Below are 12,769 nucleotides of genomic sequence, written 5' to 3'. Positions count from 1 at the left end.
TGCGGTAACGGGCGTTTTAGAGCCCCTGATGGCTTTTGAGACACCTGGACAGGCACAGGCTGATATTTTTGCTCTTTTATTTTTACTTAAAGTACAATAACTTTTACCATTTTAATTTGTTTTAATAGTATATTGACAGTATTGTTTTCTTTCAAAAATCCACTTAATTTTCTTTACCCGATTATTAAAATGGTAATTGACAAAAACAAACTACATTGTCACCAGAAGAGCAATACAAAATGTACAAGTGATATATTAAAATCATCTTTCCAGCTTGAATTTCAATGATGCATTGGGGCAACGATTTTGTGAGAAACATCTTCACCCTTAAATAAAGATTTTCTTAATTCCTTACCTGTGTGCTAATTAGATATCACCTTGTTTTCACATTAAACAGACTTCCACATGAGAAAACAGCAAAGATGCAGTGGTGTTAATGTTTCCTGGTGTCAACCTGTATTATTTCTGTAGATATTGAAATGAGGATGCATCTTGCTGCCTTTTTAATGAAGCAAGTTTAATTTAGTAATAGGTGAAAAACCATCCCTACAAAGATGTTAATCAGATACTTGGCTTTGTGGACACTTTTCAGAGAACAAATTTGTTATCATAAAAATAAAGCCAGAAAATGAAGAGCTGTTTAATCACTCAATTGGATTTTTCTGCCAGCATTTTTCTTTTTCTCTGCAACCCACTGCTAAATTGTGCTTCCTAGCTGTTTTTTTTATAAAATCACTTAATCAAATCTAACTCTGATTACATCAGAGAAGGCCAGGTACCCTACACCATAAGAGAAGGTTTGCAATTTTGACTTGTCTACTTAAATATCACCAAAATCTGATAACAAGGTCAATTACGTCCCTGGGTGGGATTGAACCACCAACCTTTTGATTAATAGCTGAACACACTAACAGATTGCGCCACAGAGACACTTTGCAAAAAGTCCATACTGACAAAGACTAATAAGCATTCATCTAGAACGTTTCCTAGAAAAACTTTAAAAAGTCAATAATCTGGAGAGTTTTTGTAAGATGTTTCTTCCAGCAACCAATGAAGAAACACATTGGTACTTTCGCATGATGAGTGAGTGCTTCAGGATCTCTTGCACTTAAATGTGCAGCAGAGTACTGCAATGGAAGCATGCTGGGCCCATAACCCAGAGGTAGCAGATTGAAACTATCCTTTGCTATATGCATTTTTTTTTTGTTCATTAAAATGATCCAAAACTGGGATTGATATTTTAGCTTTTATTTTTACTTAAAGTACAATAACTTTTACCATTTTAATTTGTTTTAATAGTATATTGACAGTATTGTTTTCTTTCAAAAATCCACTTAATTTTCTTTACCCTATTATTAAAATGGTAATTGACAAAAACAAACTACATTGTCACCAGAAGAGCAATACAAAATGTACAAGTGATACATTAAAATCATCTTTCCAGCTTGAATTTCAATGATGCATTGGGGCAACGATTTTGTGAGAAACATCTTCACCCTTAAATAAAGATTTTCTTAATTCCTTACCTGTGTGCTAATTAGATATCACCTTGTTTTTACATTAAACAGACTTCCACATGAGAAAGCAGCAAGGATGCAGTGGCGTTAATGTTTCCTGGTGTCAACCTGTATTATTTCAGTAGATATTGAAATGAGGATGCGTCTTGCTGCCTTTCCAATGAAGCAAGTTTAATTTAGTAATAGATGAAAAACCATCCCTACAAATATGTTAATCAGATACTTGGCTTTGTGGACACTTTTCAGAGAACAAATTAGTTAGCATAAAAATAAAGCCAGAAAATGAAGAGCTGTTTAATCACTCAATTGGATTTTTCTGCCAGCATATTTCTTTTTCTCTGCAACCCACTGCTAAATTGTGCTTCCTAGCTGTTTTTATAAAATCACTGAATCAAATCTAACTACATCAGAGAAGGCCAGGTACCCTACACCATAACAGGGGGTTTGAAATTTTGACTTGTCTACTTAAAGATCACCAAAATCTGATAACAAGGTCAATTAAGTCCCTGGGTGGGATTGAACCACCAACCTTTTGGTTAATAGCCTTACACACTAACTGATTGCGCCACAGCGACACTTTGCAAAAGTACATACTGACAAAGGCTAATAAGCATTCATCTAGAACGATTCCTAGAAACATTTTAAAAAGTCAATAATGTGGAGAGTTTTTGTAAGATGTTTCTTCCATCAACCAATGAAGAAACACATTGGTACTTTCCCATGATGAGTGAGTGCTTCAGGATCTTTTGCACTTACATGTGCAGCAGAGTACTGTAATGGAAGCATGCTGGGTCCATAACCCAGAGGTAGGCAGATTGAAACTATCCTCTGCTATATGCATTTTTTTTTGTTAATTAAAGTAATCCAAAACTGGGATTGATATTTTTGCTCTTTTATTTTTACTTAAAGTACAATAACTTTTACCATTTTAATTTGTTTTAATAGTATATTGACAGTATTGTTTTCTTTCAAAAATCCACTTAATTTTCTTTACCCGATTATTAAAATGGTAATTGACAAAAACAAACTACATTGTCACCAGAAGAGCAATACAAAATGTACAAGTGATATATTAAAATCATCTTTCCAGCTTGAATTTCAATGATGCATTGGGGCAACGATTTTGTGAGAAACAGCTTCACCCTTAAATAAAGATTTTCTTAATTCCTTACCTGTGTGCTAATTAGATATCACCTTGTTTTCACATTAAACAGACTTCCACATGAGAAAACAGCAAAGATGCAGTGGCGTTAATGTTTCCTGGTGTCAACCTGTATTATTTCCGTAGATATTGAAATGAGGATGCATCTTGCTGCCTTTCCAATGAAGCAAGTTTAATTTAGTAATAGGTGAAAAACCATCCCTACAAAGATGTTAATCAGATACTTGGCTTTGTGGACACTTTTCAGAGAACAAATTTGTTATCATAAAAATAAAGCCAGAAAATGAAGAGCTGTTTAATCACGCAATTGGATTTTTCTGCCAGCATTTTTCTTTTTCTCTGCAACCCACTGCTAAATTGTGCTTCCTAGCTGTTTTTTTATAAAATCACTTAATCAAATCTAACTCTGATTACATCAGAGAAGGCCAGGTACCCTACACCATAACAGGGGGTTTGAAATTTTGACTTGTCTACTTAAAGATCACCAAAATCTGATAACAAGGTCCATTAAGTCCCTGGGTGGGATTGAACCACCAACCTTTTGGTTAATAGCCTTACACACTAACTGATTGCGCCACAGCGACACTTTGTGAAAGTACATACTGACAAAGGCTAATAAGCATTCATCTAGAACGATTCCTAGAAACATTTTAAAAAGTCAATAATGTGGAGAGTTTTTGTAAGATGTTTCTTCCATCAACCAATGAAGAAACACATTGGTACTTTCCCATGATGAGTGAGTGCTTCAGGATCTCTTGCACTTACATGTGCAGCAGAGTACTCTAATGGAAGCATGCTGGGTCCATAACCCAGAGGTAGGCAGATTGAAACTATCCTCTGCTATATGCATTTTTTTTTGTTAATTAAAGTAATCCAAAACTGGGATTGATATTTTTGCTCTTTTATTTTTACTTAAAGTACAATAACTTTTACCATTTTAATTTGTTTTAATAGTATATTGACAGTATTGTTTTCTTTCAAAAATCCAATTAATTTTCTTTACCCGATTATTAAAATGGTAATTGACAAAAACAAACTACATTGTCACCAGAAGAGCAATACAAAATGTACAAGTGATATATTAAAATCATCTTTCCAGCTTGAATTTCAATGATGCATTGGGGCAACGATTTTGTGAGAAACATCTTCACCCTTAAATAAAGATTTTCTTAATTCCTTACCTGTGTGCTAATTAGATATCACCTTGTTTTCACATTAAACAGACTTCCACATGAGAAAACAGCAAAGATGCAGTGGCGTTAATGTTTCCTGGTGTCAACCTGTATTATTTCCGTAGATATTGAAATGAGGATGCATCTTGCTGCCTTTCCAATGAAGCAAGTTTAATTTAGTAATAGGTGAAAAAACATCCCTACAAAGATGTGAATCAGATACTTGGCTTTGTGGACACTTTTCAGAGAACAAATTTGTTATCATAAAAAATAAAGCCAGAAAATGAAGAGCTGTTTAATCACTCAATTGGATTTTTCTGCCAGCATTTTTCTTTTTCTCTGCAACCCACTGCTAAATTGTGCTTCCTAGCTGTTTTTTTATAAAATCACTTAATCAAATCTAACTCTGATTACATCAGAGAAGGCCAGGTACCCTACACCATAAGAGGGGGTTTGCAATTTTGACTTGTCTACTTAAATATCACCAAAATCTGATCACAAGATCAATTATGTCCCTGGGTGGGATTGAACCACCAACCTTTTGATTAATAGCTGAACACACTAACCGATTGCGCCACAGAGACACTTTGCAAAAAGTACATACTGACAAAGACTAATAAGCATTCATCTAGAACGTTTCCTAGAAAAACTTTAAAAAATCAATAATCTGGAGAGTTTTTGTAAGATGTTTCTTCCAGCAACCAATGAAGAAACACATTGGTACTTTCGCATGATGAGTGAGTGCTTCAGGATCTCTTGCACTTACATGTGCAGCAGAGTACTGCAATGAAAGCATGCTGGGCCCATAACCCAGAGGTAGGCAGATTGAAACTATCCTTTGCTATATGCATTTTTTTCTTTTGTTCATTAAAGTAATCCAAAACTGGGATTGATATTTTAGCTTTTATTTTTACTTAAAGTACAATAACTTTTACCATTTTAATTTGTTTTAATAGTATATTGACAGTATTGTTTTCTTTCAAAAATCCACTTAATTTTCTTTACCCTATTATTCAAATGGTAATTGACAAAAACAAACTACATTGTCACCAGAAGAGCAATACAAAATGTACAAGTGATATATTAAAATCATCTTTCCAGCTTGAATTTCAATGATGCATTGGGGCAACGATTTTGTGAGAAACATCTTCACCCTTAAATAAAGATTTTCTTAATTCCTTACCTGTGTGCTAATTAGATATCACCTTGTTTTCACATTAAACAGACTTCCACATGAGAAAGCAGCAAGGATGCAGTGGCGTTAATGTTTCCTGGTGTCAACCTGTATTATTTCAGTAGATATTGAAATGAGGATGCATCTTGCTGCCTTTCCAATGAAGCAAGTTTAATTTAGTAATAGGTGAAAAACCATCCCTACAAATATGTTAATCAGATACTTGGCTTTGTGGACACTTTTCAGAGAACAAATTAGTTAGCATAAAAATAAAGCCAGAAAATGAAGAGCTGTTTAATCACTCAATTGGATTTTTCTGCCAGCATATTTCTTTTTCTCTGCAACCCACTGCTAAATTGTGCTTCCTAGCTGTTTTTATAAAATCACTGAATCAAATCTAACTCTGATTACATCAGAGAAGGCCAGGTACCCTACACCATAACAGGGGGTTTGAAATTTTGACTTGTCTACTTAAAGATCACCAAAATCTGATAACAAGGTCAATTAAGTTTCTGGGTGGGATTGAACCACCAACTTTTTGGTTAATAGCCTTACACACTAACTGATTGCGCCACAGTGACACTTTGCAAAAGTACTTACTGACAAAGGCTAATAAGCATTCATCTAGAACGATTCCTAGAAACATTTTAAAAAGTCAATAATGTGGAGAGTTTTTGTAAGATGTTTCTTCCATCAACCAATGAAGAAACACATTGGTACTTTCCCATGATGAGTGAGTGCTTCAGGATCTCTTGCACTTACATGTGCAGCAGAGTACCGTAATGGAAGCATGCTGGGTCCATAACCCAGAGGTAGGCAGATTGAAACTATCCTCTGCTATATGCATTTTTTTTTGTTAATTAAAGTAATCCAAAACTGGGATTGATATTTTTGCTCTTTTATTTTTACTTAAAGTACATTAACTTTAACATTTTAATTTGTTTTAATAGTATATTGACAGTATTGTTTTCTTTCAAAAATCCAATTAATTTTCTTTACCCGATTATTAAAATGGTAATTGACAAAAGCAAACTACATTGTCACCAGAAGAGCAATACAAAATGTACAAGTGATATATTAAAATCATCTTTCCAGCTTGAATTTCAATGATGCATTGGGGCAACGATTTTGTGAGAAACATCTTCACCCTTAAATAAAGATTTTCTTAATTCCTTACCTGTGTGCTAATTAGATATCACCTTGTTTTCACATTAAACAGACTTCCACATGAGAAAGCAGCAAGGATGCCGTGGCGTTAATGTTTCCTGGTGTCAACCTGTATTATTTCAGTAGATATTGAAATGAGGATGCATCTTGCTGCCTTTCCAATGAAGCAAGTTTAATTTAGTAATAGGTGAAAAACCATCCCTACAAAGATGTTAATCAGATACTTGGCTTTGTGGACACTTTTCAGAGAACAAATTTGTTAGCATAAAAATAAAGCCAGAAAATGAAGAGCTGTTTAATCACTCAATTGGATTTTTTTGCCAGCATATTTCTTTTTCTCTGCAACCCACTGCTAAATTGTGCTTCCTAGCTGTTTTTATAAAATCACTGAATCAAATCTAACTCTGATTACATCAGAGAAGGCCAGGTACCCTACACCATAACAGGGGTTTTCGAAATTTTGACTTGTCTACTTAAAGATCAACAAAATCTGATAACAAGGTCAATTACGTCCCTGGGTGGGATTGAACCACCAACATTTTGGTTAATAGCCGTACACACTAACTGATTGCGCCACAGCGACACTTTGCAAAAGTACTTACTGACAAAGGCTAATAAGCATTCATCTAGAACGTTTCCTATAAAAACTTTAAATAGTCAATAATCTGGAGAGTTTTTGTAAGATGTTTCTTCCATCAACCAATGAAGAAACACATTGGTACTTTCCCATGATGAGTGAGTGCTTCAGGATCTCTTGCACTTACATGTGCAGCAGAGTACTGTAATGGAAGCATGCTGGGTCCATAACCCAGAGGTAGGCAGATTGAAACTATCCTCTGCTATATGCATTTTTTTTGTTAATTAAAGTAATCCAAAACTGGGATTGATATTTGTGCTCTTTTATTTTTACTTAAAGTACAATAACTTTTACCATTTTAATTTGTTTTAATAGTATATTGACAGTATTGTTTTCTTTCAAAAATCCAATTAATTTTCTTTACCCGATTATTAAAATGGTAATTGACAAAAACAAACTACATTGTCACCAGAAGAGCAATACAAAATGTACAAGTGATATATTAAAATCATCTTTCCAGCTTGAATTTCAATGATGCATTGGGGCAACGATTTTGTGAGAAACATCTTCACCCTTAAATAAAGATTTTCTTAATTCCTTACCTGTGTGCTAATTAGATATCACCTTGTTTTCACATTAAACAGACTTCCACATGAGAAAACAGCAAAGATGCAGTGGCGTTAATGTTTCCTGGTGTCAATCTGTATTATTTCCGTAGATATTGAAATGAGGATGCATCTTGCTGCCTTTCCAATGAAGCAAGTTTAATTTAGTAATAGGTGAAAAACCATCCCTACAAAGATGTTAATCAGACACTTGGCTTTGTGGACACTTTTCAGAGAACAAATTAGTTAGCATAAAAATAAAGCCAGAAAATGAAGAGCTGTTTAATCACTCAATTGGATTTTTCTGCCAGCATATTTCTTTTTCTCTGCAACCCACTGCTAAATTGTGCTTCCTAGCTGTTTTTTTATAAAATCACTTAATCAAATCTAACTCTGATTACATCAGAGAAGGCCAGGTACCCTACACCATAAGAGGGGGTTTGCAATTTTGACTTGTCTACTTAAATATCACCAAAATCTGATCACAAGATCAATTATGTCCCTGGGTGGGATTGAACCACCAACCTTTTGATTAATAGCTGAACACACTAACCGATTGCACCACAGAGACACTTTGCAAAAAGTACATACTGACAAAGACTAATAAGCATTCATCTAGAACGTTTCCTAGAAAAACTTTAAAAAATCAATAATCTGGAGAGTTTTTGTAAGATGTTTCTTCCAGCAACCAATGAAGAAACACATTGGTACTTTCGCATGATGAGTGAGTGCTTCAGGATCTCTTGCACTTACATGTGCAGCAGAGTACTGCAATGAAAGCATGCTGGGCCCATAACCCAGAGGTAGGCAGATTGAAACTATCCTTTACTATATGCATTTTTTTTTTTGTTCATTAAAGTAATCCAAAACTGGGATTGATATTTTAGCTTTTATTTTTACTTAAAGTACAATAACTTTCACCATTTTAATTTGTTTTAATAGTATATTGACAGTATTGTTTTCTTTCAAAAATCCAATTAATTTTCTTTACCCGATTATTAAAATGGTAATTGACAAAAACAAACTACATTGTCACCAGAAGAGCAATACAAAATGTACAAGTGATATATTAAAATCATCTTTCCAGCTTGAATTTCAATGATGCATTGGGGCAACGATTTTGTGAGAAACATCTTCACCCTTAAATAAAGATTTTCTTAATTCCTTACCTGTGTGCTAATTAGATATCACCTTGTTTTCACATTAAACAGACTTCCACATGAGAAAGCAGCAAGGATGCAGTGGCGTTAATGTTTCCTGGTGTCAACCTGTATTATTTCAGTAGATATTGAAATGAGGATGCATCTTGCTGCCTTTCCAATGAAGCAAGTTTAATTTAGTAATAGGTGAAAAACCATCCCTACAAATATGTTAATCAGATACTTGGCTTTGTGGACACTTTTCAGAGAACAAATTAGTTAGCATAAAAATAAAGCCAGAAAATGAAGAGCTGTTTAATCACTCAATTGGATTTTTCTGCCAGCATATTTATTTTTCTCTGCAACCCACTGCTAAATTGTGCTTCCTAGCTGTTTTTATAAAATCACTGAATCAAATCTAACTCTGATTACATCAGAGAAGGCCAGGTACCCTGCACCATAACAGGGGGTTTGAAATTTTGACTTGTCTACTTAAAGATCACCAAAATCTTATAACAAGGTCAATTAAGTCCCTGGGTGGGATTGAACCACCAACTTTTTGGTTAATATCCTTACACACTAACTGATTGCGCCACAGTGACACTTTGCAAAAGTACTTACTGACAAAGGCTAATAAGCATTCATCTAGAACGATTCCTAGAAACATTTTAAAAAGTCAATAATGTGGAGAGTTTTTGTAAGATGTTTCTTCCATCAACCAATGAAGAAACACATTGGTACTTTCCCATGATGAGTGAGTGCTTCAGGATCTCTTGCACTTACATGTGCAGCAGAGTACTGTAATGGAAGCATGCTGGGTCCATAACCCAGAGGTAGGCAGATTGAAACTGTCCTCTGCTATATGCATTTTTTTTTGTTAATTAAAGTAATCCAAAACTGGGATTGATATTTTTGCTCTTTTATTTTTACTTAAAGTACATTAACTTTTACCATTTTAATTTGTTTTAATAGTATATTGACAGTATTGTTTTCTTTCAAAAATCCAATTAATTTTCTTTACCCGATTATTAAAATGGTAATTGACAAAAGCAAACTACATTGTCACCAGAAGAGCAATACAAAATGTACAAGTGATATATTAAAATCATCTTTCCAGCTTGAATTTCAATGATGCATTGGGGCAACGATTTTGTGAGAAACATCTTCACCCTTAAATAAAGATTTTCTTAATTCCTTACCTGTGTGCTAATTAGATATCACCTTGTTTTCACATTAAACAGACTTCCACATGAGAAAGTAGCAAGGATGCAGTGGCATTAATGTTTCCTGGTGTCAACCTGTATTATTTCAGTAGATATTAAAATGAGGATGCATCTTGCTGCCTTTCCAATGAAGCAAGTATAATTTAGTAATAGGTGAAAAACCATCCCTACAAAGATGTTAATCAGATACTTGGCTTTGTGGACACTTTTCAGAGAACAAATTTGTTAGCATAAAAATAAAGCCAGAAAATTAAGAGCTGTTTAATCACTCAATTGGATTTTTTTGCCAGCATATTTCTTTTTCTCTGCAACCCACTGCTAAATTGTGCTTCCTAGCTGTTTTTATAAAATCACTGAATCAAATCTAACTCTGATTACATCAGAGAAGGCCAGGTACCCTACACCATAACAGGGGTTTTCGAAATTTTGACTTGTCTACTTAAAGATCAACAAAATCTGATAACAAGGTCAATTACGTCCCTGGGTGGGATTGAACCACCAACCTTTTGGTTAATAGCCGTACACACTAACTGATTGCGCCACAGCGACACTTTGCAAAAGTCCTTACTGACAAAGGCTAATAAGCATTCATCTAGAACGTTTCCTATAAAAACTTTAAATAGTCAATAATCTGGAGAGTTTTTGTAAGATGTTTCTTCCATCAACCAATGAAGAAACACATTGGTACTTTCCCATGAGGAGTGAGTGCTTCAGGATCTCTTGCACTTACATGTGCAGCAGAGTACTGTAATGGAAGCATGCTGGGTCCATAACCCAGAGGTAGGCAGATTGAAACTATCCTCTGCTATATGCATTTTTTTTGTTAATTAAAGTAATCCAAAACTGGGATTGATATTTGTGCTCTTTTATTTTTACTTAAAGTACAATAACTTTTACCATTTTAATTTGTTTTAATAGTATATTGACAGTATTGTTTTCTTTCAAAAATCCAATTAATTTTCTTTACCCGATTATTAAAATGGTAATTGACAAAAACAAACTACATTGTCACCAGAAGAGCAATACAAAATGTACACGTGATATATTAAAATCATCTTTCCAGCTTGAATTTCAATGATGCATTGGGGCAACGATTTTGTGAGAAACATCTTCACCCTTAAATAAAGATTTTCTTAATTCCTTACCTGTGTGCTAATTAGATATCACCTTGTTTTCACATTAAACAGACTTCCACATGAGAAAACAGCAAAGATGCAGTGGCGTTAATGTTTCCTGGTGTCAACCTGTATTATTTCCGTAGATATTGAAATGAGGATGCATCTTGCTGCCTTTCCAATGAAGCAAGTTTAATTTAGTAATAGGTGAAAAACCATCCCTGCAAAGGTACAAGACAGCTTTTCCTTGCCAATATCTCTCTTTTGCAAAGAGCTACGCATTGGAAAATTCAGGGCTATGTCGTGTAGATGATGGCCTAACAGGAGGCTTTAAAATTTTCTTTCTAGTGTCGCAGGGGCAGCACACCCAGAGTGCAATGGGTGAGCCTTGCCCTGGGAGAAGCAACTTCATGATCATAGTATCTCACCTGGCAGGTAAGTAGGAGTTGGGCTAGAGCTGGGGAGGGTCGCTGCTCGGGCACCCCCCTGTCAAGTGAAGGAGATCCAACTGAGGCAGCACAAGGGAACTCTCGAAAGAAGAACAAGGCTAGAGGAAGATCTGAGACAAAGAAATCTGAATTTTACCAGAGCTGACCAGAGGAAAGCACAAACACAGTCCCCCACTACCACAAATAATGCAGTCGAGTTTCCCACATTTGGGGAAATCACAGGGGTCAGCATACCCAGAATGCAATGAATGAACCTAACCCTGGGAGAACAATCTTCATGACCATGGTATCTCCTATGCAAAATAAGTATGATTTGGGATAGGGCTGGGGAGGGCCGTTGCTCAGGCACATCTCTGTCAAGTAAGTTGCATTTGATTTGTTGTTTGGGGGTGCTTCAGTATTAGGCAGCCTTCTGCCCTACCATGTTCATCTGAAAATATGTGTTCTCCCTGCAGTTGTTGTCCCCAGATGAGAGTTCCCTTGTGCTGCCTCAGTTGAATCTCCTTTTGGAGAAGACCTCAATAAGATTGTAGCTGATCTGGCTACTGCTAAAACAGCTTGCCTACCTAGTATGACTCCTACCACGCAGAAGGCTAAAAGTACTTTTCTTGGCCCTTTCATCCTCCAGGTAAAGCGTACCCAAGGTCAGGCATACCCAAAGCAAGCTCATGTTTCCAGACCTGCCAAGCCCAGACTGAAGCAATCCTGGGCTGCCCATCAGCCTGCTTCCAAAACGGACAAGCCTGCCGCATGACGGTGCAGGCCTCCCTCTGGGGGATCCCAGGGTGGGGGGCCCGACTTCTAGGTTTGGCAAAGAAAGGTATAATTCTAAGCTAGAGAATTCTGTTTGGAGCTCACCTTGTACTTTGTGAAGAAATAATCAGCATTGTGGCTGAGCAGATACATGTAGTGTGTGGCTGCAAACTGCATGGATCTGCTGCGTTGTAATGCTGATTCTTTTTTTTTGCAAAGTACCAATAGCTTCATATAATGTTCACAATTTTTATGCAGGATCAAATAGCTCAATAGGTAGGGTGTTTGATTAGAATTCAACAGGTTATAGGTTTGAATCCTGGGTATGGTAGTTTGAGATGTGTTATTTAATAAAGTATGTTGTTCTGACTGCCGGCATCCTATCACCTGGGATATCATACTAAATAAATGGAGTTGATCAAATTTTTTTTTTTTAACTAGGGACAATTTCCAGATACTTCTCTTTATAACTGAGATTGCCCCCTGGAACTTCACATCAGTTGACAACTATGCATGAGTGGGCAGTGCTTGCCCTGGATCTGTCCACCCATTTATGTGCCGCCATAAAATAAAGCATGACTAACAGTTATCCTGGGCGTACACTACACAATTATCTGTCAGGCTATCTATCCAGTCTGGATGGATGGAATGAAAATCTGGTAATGTATAGGAGCAAATGTCAATTAACCATTTGCTCCCAAACACTAGAAAAGTGG

At 35.7% G+C, this 12,769-nt stretch overlaps 1 non-coding gene across 1 annotated transcript; it reads right to left on the bottom strand.

Annotated features, from left to right (window-relative positions):
• Positions 1 to 11,446: 11,446 nt before the first annotated feature.
• Positions 11,447 to 11,610, bottom strand: LOC135018770 (U1 spliceosomal RNA). Its single transcript, XR_010216404.1, has one exon. It is a non-coding gene; the product is annotated as a U1 spliceosomal RNA (small nuclear RNA).
• Positions 11,611 to 12,769: the final 1,159 nt, after the last annotated feature.

The sequence above is a fragment of the Pseudophryne corroboree genome, unplaced genomic scaffold (genome assembly GCF_028390025.1).
Source record: "Pseudophryne corroboree isolate aPseCor3 unplaced genomic scaffold, aPseCor3.hap2 scaffold_330, whole genome shotgun sequence".
NCBI lineage: Eukaryota > Metazoa > Chordata > Amphibia > Anura > Myobatrachidae > Pseudophryne > Pseudophryne corroboree.
This window is presented reverse-complemented; position numbering and strand designations above follow the sequence as displayed.